Source organism: Pelobates fuscus, chromosome 5 (assembly GCF_036172605.1).
Source record: "Pelobates fuscus isolate aPelFus1 chromosome 5, aPelFus1.pri, whole genome shotgun sequence".
Classification (NCBI taxonomy): Eukaryota; Metazoa; Chordata; class Amphibia; order Anura; family Pelobatidae; genus Pelobates; species Pelobates fuscus.
Window position 1 is genome coordinate 249,183 of NC_086321.1, and position 16,286 is coordinate 265,468.

General features: G+C 47.4%; 1 protein-coding gene across 2 annotated transcripts in view; it reads right to left on the bottom strand.

Moving 5' to 3' along the window:
• LOC134610544 (talin-1) overlaps window positions 1–15,496 on the bottom strand; it is a 180,134-nt gene extending 164,638 nt beyond the window's left edge. For both annotated transcript variants that reach the window (XM_063453511.1, XM_063453510.1), the window contains exon 1: window positions 15,428–15,496. The gene's annotated coding sequence lies outside the window, so the exon portion shown is untranslated. The remainder of the gene's footprint in view (window positions 1–15,427) is intronic.
• Window positions 15,497–16,286: the final 790 nt, after the last annotated feature.

The window sequence follows — 16,286 nt, forward strand, 5'->3', positions numbered from 1 at the left end:
ATTCAGCACCATATTATACCTAATGAACCCCAGAGAGAGGATCCAGAGCTATACTATACCTAACGTACCCCAGAGAGAGGATCCAGAACCACATTATACCTAATGTACCCCAGAGAGAAGATTCAGAACCATATTACATATAATGTAACCCAGAAAGAGGATCCAGCACCATATAATAGCCAATGTACTCCCGAAAGAGGCTCCAGCACCATACTATAGCTAATGTACCCCAGAGAGAGAATCCAGAACCATATTATACCTAATGTACCCCAGAGAGAGAATCCAGAACCATATTATACCTAATGTACCCCAGAGAGAAGATCCAGAACCATACTATAGCTAATGAACCCCAGAGAGAAGATCCAGAACCACATTATACCTAATGTACCCAGAGAGAGGATCCAGCACCATCTTATACCTAATGTACCCCAGAGAGAGGATCCAGCACCATCTTATACCTAATGTACCCCAGAGAGAAGATCCAGCACCATCTTATACCTAATGTAGCCCAGAGAGAGGATCCAGCACCATCTTATACCTAATGTACCCCAGAGAGAGGATCCAGCACCATCTTATACCTAATGTACCCCAGAGAGAGGATCCAGCACCATCTTATACCTAATGTACCCCAGAGAGAAGATCCAGCACCATCTTATACCTAATGAACCCCAGAGAGAAGATCCAGAACCACATTATACCTAATGTACCCCAGAGAGAGGATCCAGCACCATCTTATACCTAATGTACCCCAGAGAGAGGATCCAGCACCATCTTATACCTAATGTACCCCAGAGAGAAGATCCAGCACCATCTTATACCTAATGTACCCCAGAGAGAGGATCCAGCACCATACTATACCTAATGTACCCCAGAGAGAGGATCCAGCACCATCTTATACCTAATGTAGCCCAGAGAGAGGATTCAGCACCATATTATACCTAATGAACCGCAGAGAGAGGATCCAGAGCTATACTATACCTAACGTACCCCAGAGAGAGGATCCAGAACCACATTATACCTAATGTACCCCAGAGAGAAGATCCAGAACCATATTACATATAATGTAACCCAGAAAGAGGATCCAGCACCATATAATAGCCAATGTACTCCCGAAAGAGGCTCCAGCACCATACTATAGCTAATGTACCCCAGAGAGAAGATCCAGAACCATACTATAGCTAATGTACCCCAGATAGAGGATCCAAAACCATATAATAGCCAATGTACCCCAGAAAGAGGATCCAGCACCATACTATACCTAATGTACACCAGAGAGAAGATCCAGAACCATACTATAGCTAATGAACCCCAGAGAGAGGATCCAGAGCTATACTATACCTAATGTACCCCAGAGAGAAGATCCAGAACCATACTATAGCTAATGAACCCCAGAGAGAGGATCCAGCACCATCTTATACCTAATGTACCCCAGAGAGAGGATTCAGCACCATATTATACCTAATGAACCCCAGAGAGAGGATCCAGAGCTATACTATACCTAACGTACCCCAGAGAGAGGATCCAGAACCACATTATACCTAATGTACCCCAGAGAGAAGATTCAGAACCATATTACATATAATGTAACCCAGAAAGAGGATCCAGCACCATATAATAGCCAATGTACTCCCGAAAGAGGCTCCAGCACCATACTATAGCTAATGTACCCCAGAGAGAGAATCCAGAACCATATTATACCTAATGTACCCCAGAGAGAAGATCCAGAACCATACTATAGCTAATGAACCCCAGAGAGAAGATCCAGAACCACATTATACCTAATGTACCCCAGAGAGAGGATCCAGCACCATCTTATACCTAATGTACCCCAGAGAGAGGATCCAGCACCATCTTATACCTAATGTAGCCAGAGAGAGGATCCAACACCATACTATACCTAATGTACCCCAGAGAGAGGATCCAGCACCATCTTATACCTAATGTAGCCCAGAGAGAGGATTCAGCACCATATTATACCTAATGAACCCCAGAGAGAGGATCCAGAGCTATACTATACCTAACGTACTCCAGAGAGAGGATCCAGAACCACATTATACCTAATGTACCCCAGAGAGAAGATCCAGAACCATATTACATATAATGTAACCCAGAAAGAGGATCCAGCACCATATAATAGCCAATGTACTCCCGAAAGAGGCTCCAGCACCATACTATAGCTAATGTACCCCAGAGAGAAGATCCAGAACCATACTATAGCTAATGTACCCCAGATAGAGGATCCAAAACCATATAATAGCCAATGTACCCCAGAAAGAGGATCCAGCACCATACTATACCTAATGTACACCACAGAGAGGATCCAGAACCACATTATACCTAATGTACCCCAGAGAGAGGATCCAGCACCATCTTATACCTAATGTACCCCAGAGAGAGGATCCAGCACCATCTTATACCTAATGTACCCCAGAGAGAGGATTCAGCACCATATTATACCTAATGAACCACAGAGAGAGGATCCAGAGCTATACTATACCTAACGTACCCCAGAGAGAGGATACAGAACCACATTATACCTAATGTACCCCAGAGAGAAGATCCAGAACCATATTACATATAATGTAACCCAGAAAGAGGATCCAGCACCATATAATAGCCAATGTACTCCCGAAAGAGGCTCCAGCACCATACTATAGCTAATGTACCCCAGAGAGAGAATCCAGAACCATATTATACCTAATGTACCCCAGAGAGAAGATCCAGAACCATACTATAGCTAATGAACCCCAGAGAGAGGATCCAGAACCATACTATACCTAATGTACCCCAGAGAGAGGATCCAGCACCATCTTATACCTAATGTACCCCAGAGAGAGGATTCAGCACCATATTATACCTAATGAACCCCAGAGAGAGGATCCAGAGCTATACTATACCTAACGTACCCCAGAGAGAGGATCCAGAACCACATTATACCTAATGTACCCCAGAGAGAAGATTCAGAACCATATTACATATAATGTACCCCAGAGAGAGGATCCAGAGCTATACTATACCTAACGTACCCCAGAGAGAAGATCCAGAACCATATTACATATAATGTAACCCAGAAGGAGGATCCAGCACCATATAATAGCCAATGTACTCCCGAAAGAGGCTCCAGCACCATACTATAGCTAATGTACCCCAGAGAGAAGATCCAGAACCATACTATAGCTAATGTACCCCAGATAGAGGATCCAGAACCACATTATACCTAATGTACCCCAGAGAGAAGATCCAGAACCATACTATAGCTAATGTACCCCAGAGAGAGGATCCAGAACCACATTATACCTAATGTACCCCAGAGAGAGGATCCAGAACCATACTATACCTAATGTACCCCAGAGAGAAGATCCAGAACCATACTATACCTAATGTACCCCAGAGAGAGGATCCAGCACCATATTATACCTAACGTACCCCAGAGAGAGGATCCAGAGCTATACTATACCTAACGTACCCCAGAGAGAGGATCCAGCACCATCTTATACCTAATGTACCCCAGAGAGAAGATCCAGCACCATCTTATACCTAATGAACCCCAGAGAGAAGATCCAGAACCACATTATACCTAATGTACCCCAGAGAGAGGATCCAGCACCATCTTATACCTAATGTACCCCAGAGAGAGGATCCAGCACCATCTTATACCTAATGTACCCCAGAGAGAGGATCCAGCACCATACTATACCTAATGTACCCCAGAGAGAGGATCCAGCACCATCTTATACCTAATGTAGCCCAGAGAGAGGATTCAGCACCATATTATACCTAATGAACCGCAGAGAGAGGATCCAGAGCTATACTATACCTAACGTACCCCAGAGAGAGGATCCAGAACCACATTATACCTAATGTACCCCAGAGAGAAGATCCAGAACCATATTACATATAATGTAACCCAGAAAGAGGATCCAGCACCATATAATAGCCAATGTACTCCCGAAAGAGGCTCCAGCACCATACTATAGCTAATGTACCCCAGAGAGAAGATCCAGAACCATACTATAGCTAATGTACCCCAGATAGAGGATCCAAAACCATATAATAGCCAATGTACCCCAGAAAGAGGATCCAGCACCATACTATACCTAATGTACACCAGAGAGAAGATCCAGAACCATACTATAGCTAATGAACCCCAGAGAGAGGATCCAGAGCTATACTATACCTAATGTACCCCAGAGAGAAGATCCAGAACCATACTATAGCTAATGAACCCCAGAGAGAGGATCCAGCACCATCTTATACCTAATGTACCCCAGAGAGAGGATTCAGCACCATATTATACCTAATGAACCCCAGAGAGAGGATCCAGAGCTATACTATACCTAACGTACCCCAGAGAGAGGATCCAGAACCACATTATACCTAATGTACCCCAGAGAGAAGATTCAGAACCATATTACATATAATGTAACCCAGAAAGAGGATCCAGCACCATATAATAGCCAATGTACTCCCGAAAGAGGCTCCAGCACCATACTATAGCTAATGTACCCCAGAGAGAGAATCCAGAACCATATTATACCTAATGTACCCCAGAGAGAAGATCCAGAACCATACTATAGCTAATGAACCCCAGAGAGAAGATCCAGAACCACATTATACCTAATGTACCCCAGAGAGAGGATCCAGCACCATCTTATACCTAATGTACCCCAGAGAGAGGATCCAGCACCATCTTATACCTAATGTAGCCCAGAGAGAGGATCCAACACCATACTATACCTAATGTACCCCAGAGAGAGGATCCAGCACCATCTTATACCTAATGTAGCCCAGAGAGAGGATTCAGCACCATATTATACCTAATGAACCCCAGAGAGAGGATCCAGAGCTATACTATACCTAACGTACTCCAGAGAGAGGATCCAGAACCACATTATACCTAATGTACCCCAGAGAGAAGATCCAGAACCATATTACATATAATGTAACCCAGAAAGAGGATCCAGCACCATATAATAGCCAATGTACTCCCGAAAGAGGCTCCAGCACCATACTATAGCTAATGTACCCCAGAGAGAAGATCCAGAACCATACTATAGCTAATGTACCCCAGATAGAGGATCCAAAACCATATAATAGCCAATGTACCCCAGAAAGAGGATCCAGCACCATACTATACCTAATGTACACCACAGAGAGGATCCAGAACCACATTATACCTAATGTACCCCAGAGAGAGGATCCAGCACCATCTTATACCTAATGTACCCCAGAGAGAGGATCCAGCACCATCTTATACCTAATGTACCCCAGAGAGAGGATTCAGCACCATATTATACCTAATGAACCACAGAGAGAGGATCCAGAGCTATACTATACCTAACGTACCCCAGAGAGAGGATACAGAACCACATTATACCTAATGTACCCCAGAGAGAAGATCCAGAACCATATTACATATAATGTAACCCAGAAAGAGGATCCAGCACCATATAATAGCCAATGTACTCCCGAAAGAGGCTCCAGCACCATACTATAGCTAATGTACCCCAGAGAGAGAATCCAGAACCATATTATACCTAATGTACCCCAGAGAGAAGATCCAGAACCATACTATAGCTAATGAACCCCAGAGAGAGGATCCAGAACCATACTATACCTAATGTACCCCAGAGAGAGGATCCAGCACCATCTTATACCTAATGTACCCCAGAGAGAGGATTCAGCACCATATTATACCTAATGAACCCCAGAGAGAGGATCCAGAGCTATACTATACCTAACGTACCCCAGAGAGAGGATCCAGAACCACATTATACCTAATGTACCCCAGAGAGAAGATTCAGAACCATATTACATATAATGTACCCCAGAGAGAGGATCCAGAGCTATACTATACCTAACGTACCCCAGAGAGAAGATCCAGAACCATATTACATATAATGTAACCCAGAAGGAGGATCCAGCACCATATAATAGCCAATGTACTCCCGAAAGAGGCTCCAGCACCATACTATAGCTAATGTACCCCAGAGAGAAGATCCAGAACCATACTATAGCTAATGTACCCCAGATAGAGGATCCAGAACCACATTATACCTAATGTACCCCAGAGAGAAGATCCAGAACCATACTATAGCTAATGTACCCCAGAGAGAGGATCCAGAACCACATTATACCTAATGTACCCCAGAGAGAGGATCCAGAACCATACTATACCTAATGTACCCCAGAGAGAAGATCCAGAACCATACTATACCTAATGTACCCCAGAGAGAGGATCCAGCACCATATTATACCTAACGTACCCCAGAGAGAGGATCCAGAGCTATACTATACCTAACGTACCCCAGAGAGAGGATCCAGAACCACATTATACCTAATGTACCCCAGAGAGAAGATCCAGAACCATATTACATATAATGTAACCCAGAAAGAGGATCCAGCACCATATAATAGCCAATGTACTCCCGAAAGAGGCTCCAGCACCATACTATAGCTAATGTACCCCAGAGAGAAGATCCAGAACCATATTATACCTAATGTACCCCAGAGAGAAGATCCAGAACCATACTATAGCTAATGAACCCCAGAGAGAGGATCCAGCACCATCTTATACCTAATGTACCCCAGAGAGAGGATCCAGCACCATCTTATACCTAATGAACCCCAGAGAGAGGATTTGGCACCATATTATACCTAATGAACCCCAGAGAGAGGATCCAGAGCTATACTATACCTAATGTACCCCAGAGAGAGGATCCAGCACCATCTTATACCTAATGTACCCCAGAGAGAGGATTCGGCACCATATTATACCTAATGTACCCCAGAGAGAGGATCCAGAGCTATACTATAGCTAATGAACCCCAGAGAGAGGATCCAGCACCATCTTATACCTAATGAACCCCAGATAGAGGATCCAGAACCATATTAGCATATTAACCTCCAGCACAGTCCTTGTGATTGATTTCATTTGTCACTACATGATTTCCGTCCTGCTTCTAATTTTATTTTACTGCAATGCTGCTTTACAAGGCAATCAGAAATACCTGAGCACAGCCTGGAGGTATGTATTCTACCAGCAGAAACCACACCTAGCGCCTTACCACACGTAAAATGAATCATATCCACACCAGCAAAATATTGTGCTTGGGGTGGTGTCAAAAGCCTGTCACAATCAGCAAGGGCCACATAGATAACACCGGAAGGATACACTAATCCCAGCTGGCACGACACGCGCTCCCACCAATCCCAGCTGGCACGACACGCGCTCCCACCAATCCCAGCTGGCACGACACGCGCTCCCACCAATCCCAGCTGGCACGACACGCGCTCCCACCAATCCCAGCTGGCACGACACGCGCTCCCACCAATCCAAGCTGGCACGACACGCGCTCCCACCAATCCCAGCTGGCACGACACGCGCTCCCACCAATCCCAGCTGGCACGACACGCGCTCCCACCAATCCCAGCTGGCACGACACGCGCTCCCACCAATCCCAGCTGGCACGACACGCGCTCCCACCAATCCAAGCTGGCACGACACGCGCTCCCACCAATCCAAGCTGGCACGACACGCGCTCCCACCAATCCAAGCTGGCACGACACGCGCTCCCACCAATCCAAGCTGGCACGACACGCACTCCCACCAATCCAAGCTGGCACGACACGCGCTCCCACCAATCCAAGCTGGCACGACACGCGCTCCCACCAATCCAAGCTGGCACGACACGCGCTCCCACCAATCCAAGCTGGCACGACACGCGCTCCCACCAATCCAAGCTGGCACGACACGCGCTCCCACCAATCCAAGCTGGTAAGCTATATATAATGCTGATGTGTACTATGGTCATTGTTGCCGACCCAGGAGTAGTGGGAGTTTGGGCACAGGACTTATTTTTGTGTATTTTTATCACATAGCCATGTTACGGTGCTGCCAGCCCATGTGTTCCCTATTAAGGTTTAATAAGTATGTATGGGTTTAAAAATAAAATACCCCTCTCTGTCTCAGAGATGTATTTACCTGATTCTGAAGGAAGCAAGGTGAATTGCTAGTGTAGGGACCCACCTAAGAGGTTTGTCTTAACATAGCTGGTGGACTAACATCTAATGGCCATTGGAGTGAAACAAAAAAAAAAAAAACTCCATTTATATAAATATGCACAGGGATTTGGAAAAGGGCTCAAGTAACTTTTCTTTCTTAATTTTTTTTTGTTTTTTTTTATTGTATTTATTGGGGTTGATGTGTACTATGGTCATTGCTGCCACCCAGGAGTAGTGTGAGTTTGAGCGCAGGACTTCTTTGTGCATTTGTATATATAACGCAAACTTATTGCACTGAAGAGGGTTTGTGATCCTCCAACCTAAATTAACAGGTATTGCAAGTTTTCAGGACATCCTCAAAGTATATAATTACTGCGTGGCCTGGGGTTCCAATTCTCCATCCTACATAAAATGTATCAAATGGTATAAACACAACGGTTCTAAAGTCTGTACACCGTTATTGTATGGTCTTAGAATTGCTTGTCTATTTACATAGCCTGTGTATGATCTGTATGTACAGTCTATGCACCCTTTATAATTATTTATGGTCTGGGCTCCTTTCACTGTAGCATTAAAACATACTGCTTGGACCTGTACCCCCAAATCTCTATGACAGCTGTTTGATCCAGGTACCACCTCATTCCAATTTAATCTGGGGGCTCACCTCCCCCATTCTATATTCACAGTTATTGGTATCCCTTCCGATCTGTACTCGCATCTAAAAATGTTAAAGGGACACTATAGTCACCTGAACAACTTTAGCTTAATGAAGCAGTTTTGGTGTATAGAACATGCCCCTGCAGCCTCACTGCTCAATCCTCTGCCATTTAGGAGTTAAATCCCTTTGTTTATGAACCCTAGTCACACCTCCTTGCATGTGACTTGCACAGCCTTCCATAAACACTTCCTGTAAAGAGAGCCCTATTTAGGCTTTCCCTATTGCAAGTTCTGTTTAATTAAGATTTTCTTATCCCCTGCTATGTTAATAGCTTGCTACACCCTGCAAGAGCCTCCTGTATGTGATTAAAGTTCAATTTAGAGATTGTGATACAATTATTTAAGGTAAATTACATCTGTTTGAAAGTGAAACCAGTTTTTTTTTCATGCAGGCTCTGTCAATCATAGCCAGGGGAGCCAGGGCTGCATAAACAGAAACAAAGTGATTTAACTCCTAAATGACAGTGAATTGAGCAGTGAAATTGCAGGGGAATGATCTATACACTAAAACTGCTTTATTTAGCTAAAGTAATTTAGGTGACTATAGTGTTCCTTTAAGTCTATATTTATAAATATTACACAGTTAAGTTTTTATTACTTTTACTCAAACTCAGCTATTTATTAAACATCACATACGGAAAGGCAATGACTGAACACTGTCCAGAAAAAGCTTAAAGAAGAAGAGGATGTTCTAGAAAGAATGAGATAACAGGAAGTTTTAGATGCTGTGTATGTGCATGCTATGGAGATATGTGCGGGAAAAGGGGAACAAGAATAAACATAAACAAGTCATACACCGGAGGGAACACCCAGATTATTTAATTCACAGGGTTAAGCATCCCAAAACATCTACATCGAGGAGAGGCAGACCCCCAAACATATGAATCTAGGACTGAAAGCTTTCTCAAACATATATTCTGAGGCAGAGAGTCAGCCATGAAGGAAAGAAACCATGCCAATCAGCTAGGCCGAGGCGGAGAGGCAGCCTCCCCAAGCCGCTAGGCCGAGGCGGAGAGGCAGCCTCCCCAAACCGCTAGGCCGAGGCGGAGGGGCAGCCTCCCCAAACCGCTAGGCCGAGGCGGAGAGGCAGCCTCCCCAAACCGCTAGGCCGAGGCGGAGAGGCAGCCTCCCCAAACCGCTAGGCCGAGGCGGAGAGGCAGCCTCCCCAAACCGCTAGGCCGAGGCGGAGAGGCAGCCTCCCCAAACCGCTAGGCCGAGGCGGAGAGGCAGCCTCCCCAAACCGCTAGGCCGAGGCGGAGAGGCAGCCTCCCCAAACCGCTAGGCCGAGGCGGAGAGGCAGCCTCCCCAAACCGCTAGGCCGAGGCGGAGAGGCAGCCTCCCCAAACCGCTAGGCCGAGGCGGAGAGGCAGCCTCCCCAAACCGCTAGGCCGAGGCGGAGAGGCAGCCTCCCCAAACCGCTAGGCCGAGGCGGAGAGGCAGCCTCCCCAAACCGCTAGGCCGAGGCGGAGAGGCAGCCTCCCCAAACCGCTAGGCCGAGGCGGAGAGGCAGCCTCCCCAAACCGCTAGGCCGAGGCGGAGAGGCAGCCTCCCCAAACCGCTAGGCCGAGGCGGAGAGGCAGCCTCCCCAAACCGCTAGGCCGAGGCGGAGAGGCAGCCTCCCCAAACCGCTAGGCCGAGGCGGAGAGGCAGCCTCCCCAAACCGCTAGGCCGAGGCGGAGAGGCAGCCTCCCCAAACCGCTAGGCCGAGGCGGAGAGGCAGCCTCCCCAAACCGCTAGGCCGAGGCGGAGAGGCAGCCTCCCCAAACCGCTAGGCCGAGGCGGAGAGGCAGCCTCCCCAAACCGCTAGGCCGAGGCGGAGAGGCAGCCTCCCCAAACCGCTAGGCCGAGGCGGAGAGGCAGCCTCCCCAAACCGCTAGGCCGAGGCGGAGAGGCAGCCTCCCCAAACCGCTAGGCCGAGGCGGAGAGGCAGCCTCCCCAAACCGCTAGGCCGAGGCGGAGAGGCAGCCTCCCCAAACCGCTAGGCCGAGGCGGAGAGGCAGCCTCCCCAAACCGCTAGGCCGAGGCGGAGAGGCAGCCTCCCCAAACCGCTAGGCCGAGGCGGAGAGGCAGCCTCCCCAAACCGCTAGGCCGAGGCGGAGAGGCAGCCTCCCCAAACCGCTAGGCCGAGGCGGAGAGGCAGCCTCCCCAAACCGCTAGGCCGAGGCGGAGAGGCAGCCTCCCCAAACCGCTAGGCCGAGGCGAAGAGGCAGCCTCCCCAAACCGCTAGGCCGAGGCGGAGAGGCAGCCTCCCCAAACCGCTAGGCCGAGGCGGAGAGGCAGCCTCCCCAAACCGCTAGGCCGAGGCGGAGAGGCAGCCTCCCCAAACCGCTAGGCCGAGGCGGAGAGGCAGCCTCCCCAAACCGCTAGGCCGAGGCGGAGAGGCAGCCTCCCCAAACCGCTAGGCCGAGGCGGAGAGGCAGCCTCCCCAAACCGCTAGGCCGAGGCGGAGAGGCAGCCTCCCCAAACCGCTAGGCCGAGGCGGAGAGGCAGCCTCCCAAACCGCTAGGCCGAGGCGGAGAGGCAGCCTCCCCAAACCGCTAGGCCGAGGCGGAGAGGCAGCCTCCGGCCTAGCGGTTTGGGGACAGGCTGCGTTATATTAGCACCTGAGGCAGTAAGCACTTGGCAGTGAATACAGAGGTGTGCACCTACCAGAGTTGCAGACCTCACACCTCCACAGTCAACCTACAGGGACACAGGACCCAGCACTGGACCATAAAATGGAGGCCACAGCTACATTACATTATTGACTACATACAGACAGCAGCACACAGCTCATGGATGTCCTTGTCGGTTACTGCCCGGTAAGCTTCTGTCGCGTGGCCAGATAATTTGCTGCTCAGTATCGCAGCCCAACTTTCTTTATCAACACAATCCAGAGCACATTGTCTTTGAAAGTCCTGTAAATATGTGTCGATCTCCATATTTCCACCAGTAAAATGTTTAAACGCAACCTACCGGTAATTAATCTTTTTACGCTGCCCTCCATTTGTAGATCCTGGTAGCGAGGTTGTTTCTGTATGGTACAGGTTTGCCTGCTGTGCCATCTGTGACTAACTTACTTGCCCCATAATTTGCACCACTATCTCCGGTGGAGGGAGAGACATGCGCAGGGTAAACACTGGTATATACAGGGTATAGGCTGTGTTATATACAGGGCAGAGGCTGTGTTATATACAGGGCAGAGGCTGTGTTATATACAGGGCAGAGGCTGTGTTATATACAGGGGAGAGGCTGTGTTATATACAGGGGAGAGGCTGTGTTATATACAGGGCATAGGCTGTGTTATATACAGGGCATAGGCTGTGTTATATACAGGGCATAGGCTGTGTTATATACAGGGCATAGGCTGTGTTATATACAGGGTATAGGCTGTGTTATATACAGGGTATAGGCTGTGTTATATACAGGGTATAGGCTGTGTTATATACAGGGTATAGGCTGTGTTATATACAGGGCAGAGGCTGTGTTATATACAGGGCAGAGGCTGTGTTATATACAGGGCAGAGGCTGTGTTATATACAGGGCAGAGGCTGTGTTATATACAGGGCAGAGGCTGTGTTATATACAGGGCAGAGGCTGTGTTATATACAGGGCAGAGGCTGTGTTATATACAGGGTATAGGCTGTGTTATATACAGGGTATAGGCTGTGTTATATACAGGGTATAGGCTGTGTTATATACAGGGTATAGGCTGTGTTATATACAGGGTATAGGCTGTGGTATATACAGGGTATAGGCTGTGGTATATACAGGGCAGAGGCTGTGTTATATACAGGGCAGAGGCTGTGTTATATACAGGGCAGAGGCTGTGTTATATACAGGGTATAGGCTGTGTTATATACAGGGTATAGGCTGTGTTATATACAGGGTATAGGCTGTGTTATATACAGGGTATAGGCTGTGTTATATACAGGGTATAGGCTGTGTTATATACAGGGTATAGGCTGTGTTATATACAGGGTATAGGCTGTGTTATATACAGGGTATAGGCTGTGTTATATACAGGGTATAGGCTGTGTTATATACAGGGTATAGGCTGTGTTATATACAGGGTATAGGCTGTGTTATATACAGGGTATAGGCTGTGTTATATACAGGGCAGAGGCTGTGGTATATACAGGGTATAGGCTGTGTTATATACAGGGCAGAGGCTGTGGTATATACAGGGGAGAGGCTGTGGTATATACAGGGGAGAGGCTGTGGTATATACAGGGCAGAGGCTGTGGTATATACAGGGGAGAGGCTGTGGTATATACAGGGCAGAGGCTGTGGTATATACAGGGCAGAGGCTGTGGTATATACAGGGCAGAGGCTGTGGTATATACAGGGCAGAGGCTGTGGTATATACAGGGCAGAGGCTGTGGTATATACAGGGCAGAGGCTGTGGTATATACAGGGCAGAGGCTGTGGTATATACAGGGCAGAGGCTGTGGTATATACAGGGCAGAGGCTGTGGTATATACAGGGCAGAGGCTGTGGTATATACAGGGCAGAGGCTGTGGTATATACAGGGTATAGGCTGTGGTATATACAGGGTATAGGCTGTGTTATATACAGGGTATAGGCTGTGTTATATACAGGGTATAGGCTGTGTTATATACAGGGTATAGGCTGTGGTATATACAGGGCAGAGGCTGTTGTATAAATGGTGTGTTAAATACAGATGGAGGATATTATATAGGGCAGAAGATTTGTTATACAAGGGAACAGCTGTTATAAAGAGTAAGTGGCTGTGTTATATACAGGGTACAGGCTGCGTTATATGTAGAGGATGTAATACAGGGTATAGGCTGTGTTATATACAGAGTATATGGTGTAATATAGGGTATAGGCTGTGTTATATACAGAGTATATGGTGTAATATAGGGTATAGGCTGTGTTATATACAGAGTATATGGTGTAATATAGGGTAGAGGCTGCGTTATATACAGGGGAGAGGCTGTGTTATATACAGGGGAGAGGATGTAATACAGGAAGAGGCTGTGTTATATACAGAGTAGAGGATGTAATACAGGGAGAGGCTGTGTTATAGAGAGTAGAGGATGTTATACAGGGAGAGGCTGTGTTATATAGAGTAGAGGATGTTATACAGGGAGAGGCTGTGTTATATACAGAGTAGAGGATGTGTTATATACAGAGTTTTATACAGAGGAGAGGCTGTGTTATAGAGAGGGAGAGGCTGTGTTATACAGAGTAGAGGATGTAATACAGGGTACAGGCTGTGTTATAGAGAGGGAGAGGCTGTGTTATACAGAGTACAGGCTGTGTTATAGAGAGGGAGAGGCTGTGTTATACAGAGTAGAGGATGTAATACAGGGTACAGGCTGTGTTATACAGAGTAGAGGATGTAATACAGGGTACAGGCTGTGCTATAGAGAGGGAGAGGCTGTGTTATACAGAGTATATGGTGTTATACATGGTACAGGCTGTGTTATAGAGAGGGAGAGGCTGTGTTATACAGAGTACAGGATGTAATACAGGGTACAGGCTGTGTTATACATAGTATAGGGTGTTATACAGAGTAGAGGATGTAATACAGGGTACAGGCTATGTTATAGAGAGGGAGAGGCTGTGTTATACATAGTATAGGGTGTTATACAGAGTACAGGCTGTGTTATAGAGAGGGGAGGCTGTGTTATACAGTGTATAGGGTGTTATACAGAGTACAGGCTGTGTTATAGAGAGGGGGAGGCTGTGTTATACAGAGTATAGGGTGTTATACAGAGTAGAGGATGTAATACAGGGTACAGGCTGTGTTATAGAGAGGGGGAGTCTGTGTTATACAGAGTATAGGGTGTTATACAGAGTAGAGGATGTAATACAGGGTACAGGCTGTGTTATAGAGAGGGGGAGTCTGTGTTATACAGAGTATAGGGTGTTATACAGAGTAGAGGATGTAATACAGGGTACAGGCTGTGTTATAGAGAGGGAGAGGCTGTGTTATACAGAGTAGAGGATGTAATACAGGGTACAGGCTGTGTTATAGAGAGGGAGAGGCTGTGTTATAGAGAGGGAGAGGCTGTGTTATAGAGAGGGAGAGGCTGTGTTATAGAGAGGGAGAGGCTGTGTTATACAGAGTATAGGGTGTTATACAGAGTAGAGGATGTAATACAGGGTACAGGCTGTGTTATAGAGAGGGAGAGGCTGTGTTATACAGAGTATAGGGTGTTATACAGAGTAGAGGATGTAATACAGGGTACAGGCTGTGTTATAGAGAGGGAGAGGCTGTGTTATACAGAGTATAGGGTGTTATACAGAGTAGAGGATGTAATACAGGGTACAGGCTGTGTTATAGAGAGGGGGAGGCTGCGTTATACAGAGTAGAGGATGTAATACAGGGTACAGGCTGTGTTATAGAGAGGGAGAGGCTGTGTTATACAGAGTATAGGGTGTTATACAGAGTAGAGGATGTAATACAGGGTACAGGCTGTGTTATAGAGAGGGGGAGGCTGTATTATACAGAGTATAGGGTGTTATACAGAGTAGAGGATGTAATACAGGGTACAGTCTGTGTTATAGAGAGGGGGAGGCCAGGTCACACACACAGGATGTGCAGAAAGTTGTTGGCAGTGAGTAGAAAGTTAGTAGCATGGCTCCATCCAGCCCAGTCTGACACACAGACACTATACAGAGGCATTGCTTCTAATACAGAGCTATACAGAGATATACAGAGCGATCCCCAGCCCGATCCCCGGCCGCTACTTACTCTGTGTCTGCCCAGGGAGCCGCCTGCCTGCCGAGTGTCCGACCCCGCCCGGAGAGCCGCTCTATCCCGTCACTGCACTCTATGCTGCGTACCGGCCACTAGGGGCCGCTCTATCCCGTCACTGCACTCTATGCTGCGTACCGGCCACTAGGGGCCGCTCTATCCCGTCATTGCACTCTATGCTGCGTACCGGCCACTAGGGGCCGCTCTATCCCGTCATTGCACTCTATGCTGCGTACCGGCCACTAGGGGCCGCTCTATCCCGTCATTGCACTCTATGCTGCGTACCGGCCACTAGGGGCCGCTCTATCCCGTCACTGCACTCTATGCTGCGTACCGGCCACTAGGGGCCGCTCTATCCCGTCACTGCACTCTATGCTGCGTACCGGCCACTAGGGGCCGCTCTATCCCGTCATTGCACTCTATGCTGGGGGTAGACAACCTTCAGCACTCCACATGTTTTGTACATAAAGGAAGGTCCACAACATATGGAGTGCCGAAGGTTGCCTACCCCTGCTGCATGCCAATACGAGATCCTAAGACGACATATTAACTACTGGCAAGATCTCAACAATTCCTTATTAACTACTGGCATGACCTCTACAATTCCATATTAACTACTGGCAAGATCCCAACAATTCCATATTAACTACTGGCATGACCTCTACAATTCCATATTAACTACTGGCAAGATCTCAACAATTCCATATTAACTACTGGCAAGATCTCAACAATTCCTTATTAACTACTGGCATGACCTCTACAATTCCATATTAACTACTGGCAAGATCTCAACAATTCCATATTAACTACTGGCATGACCTCTACAATTCCATATTAACTACTGGCAAGATCTCAA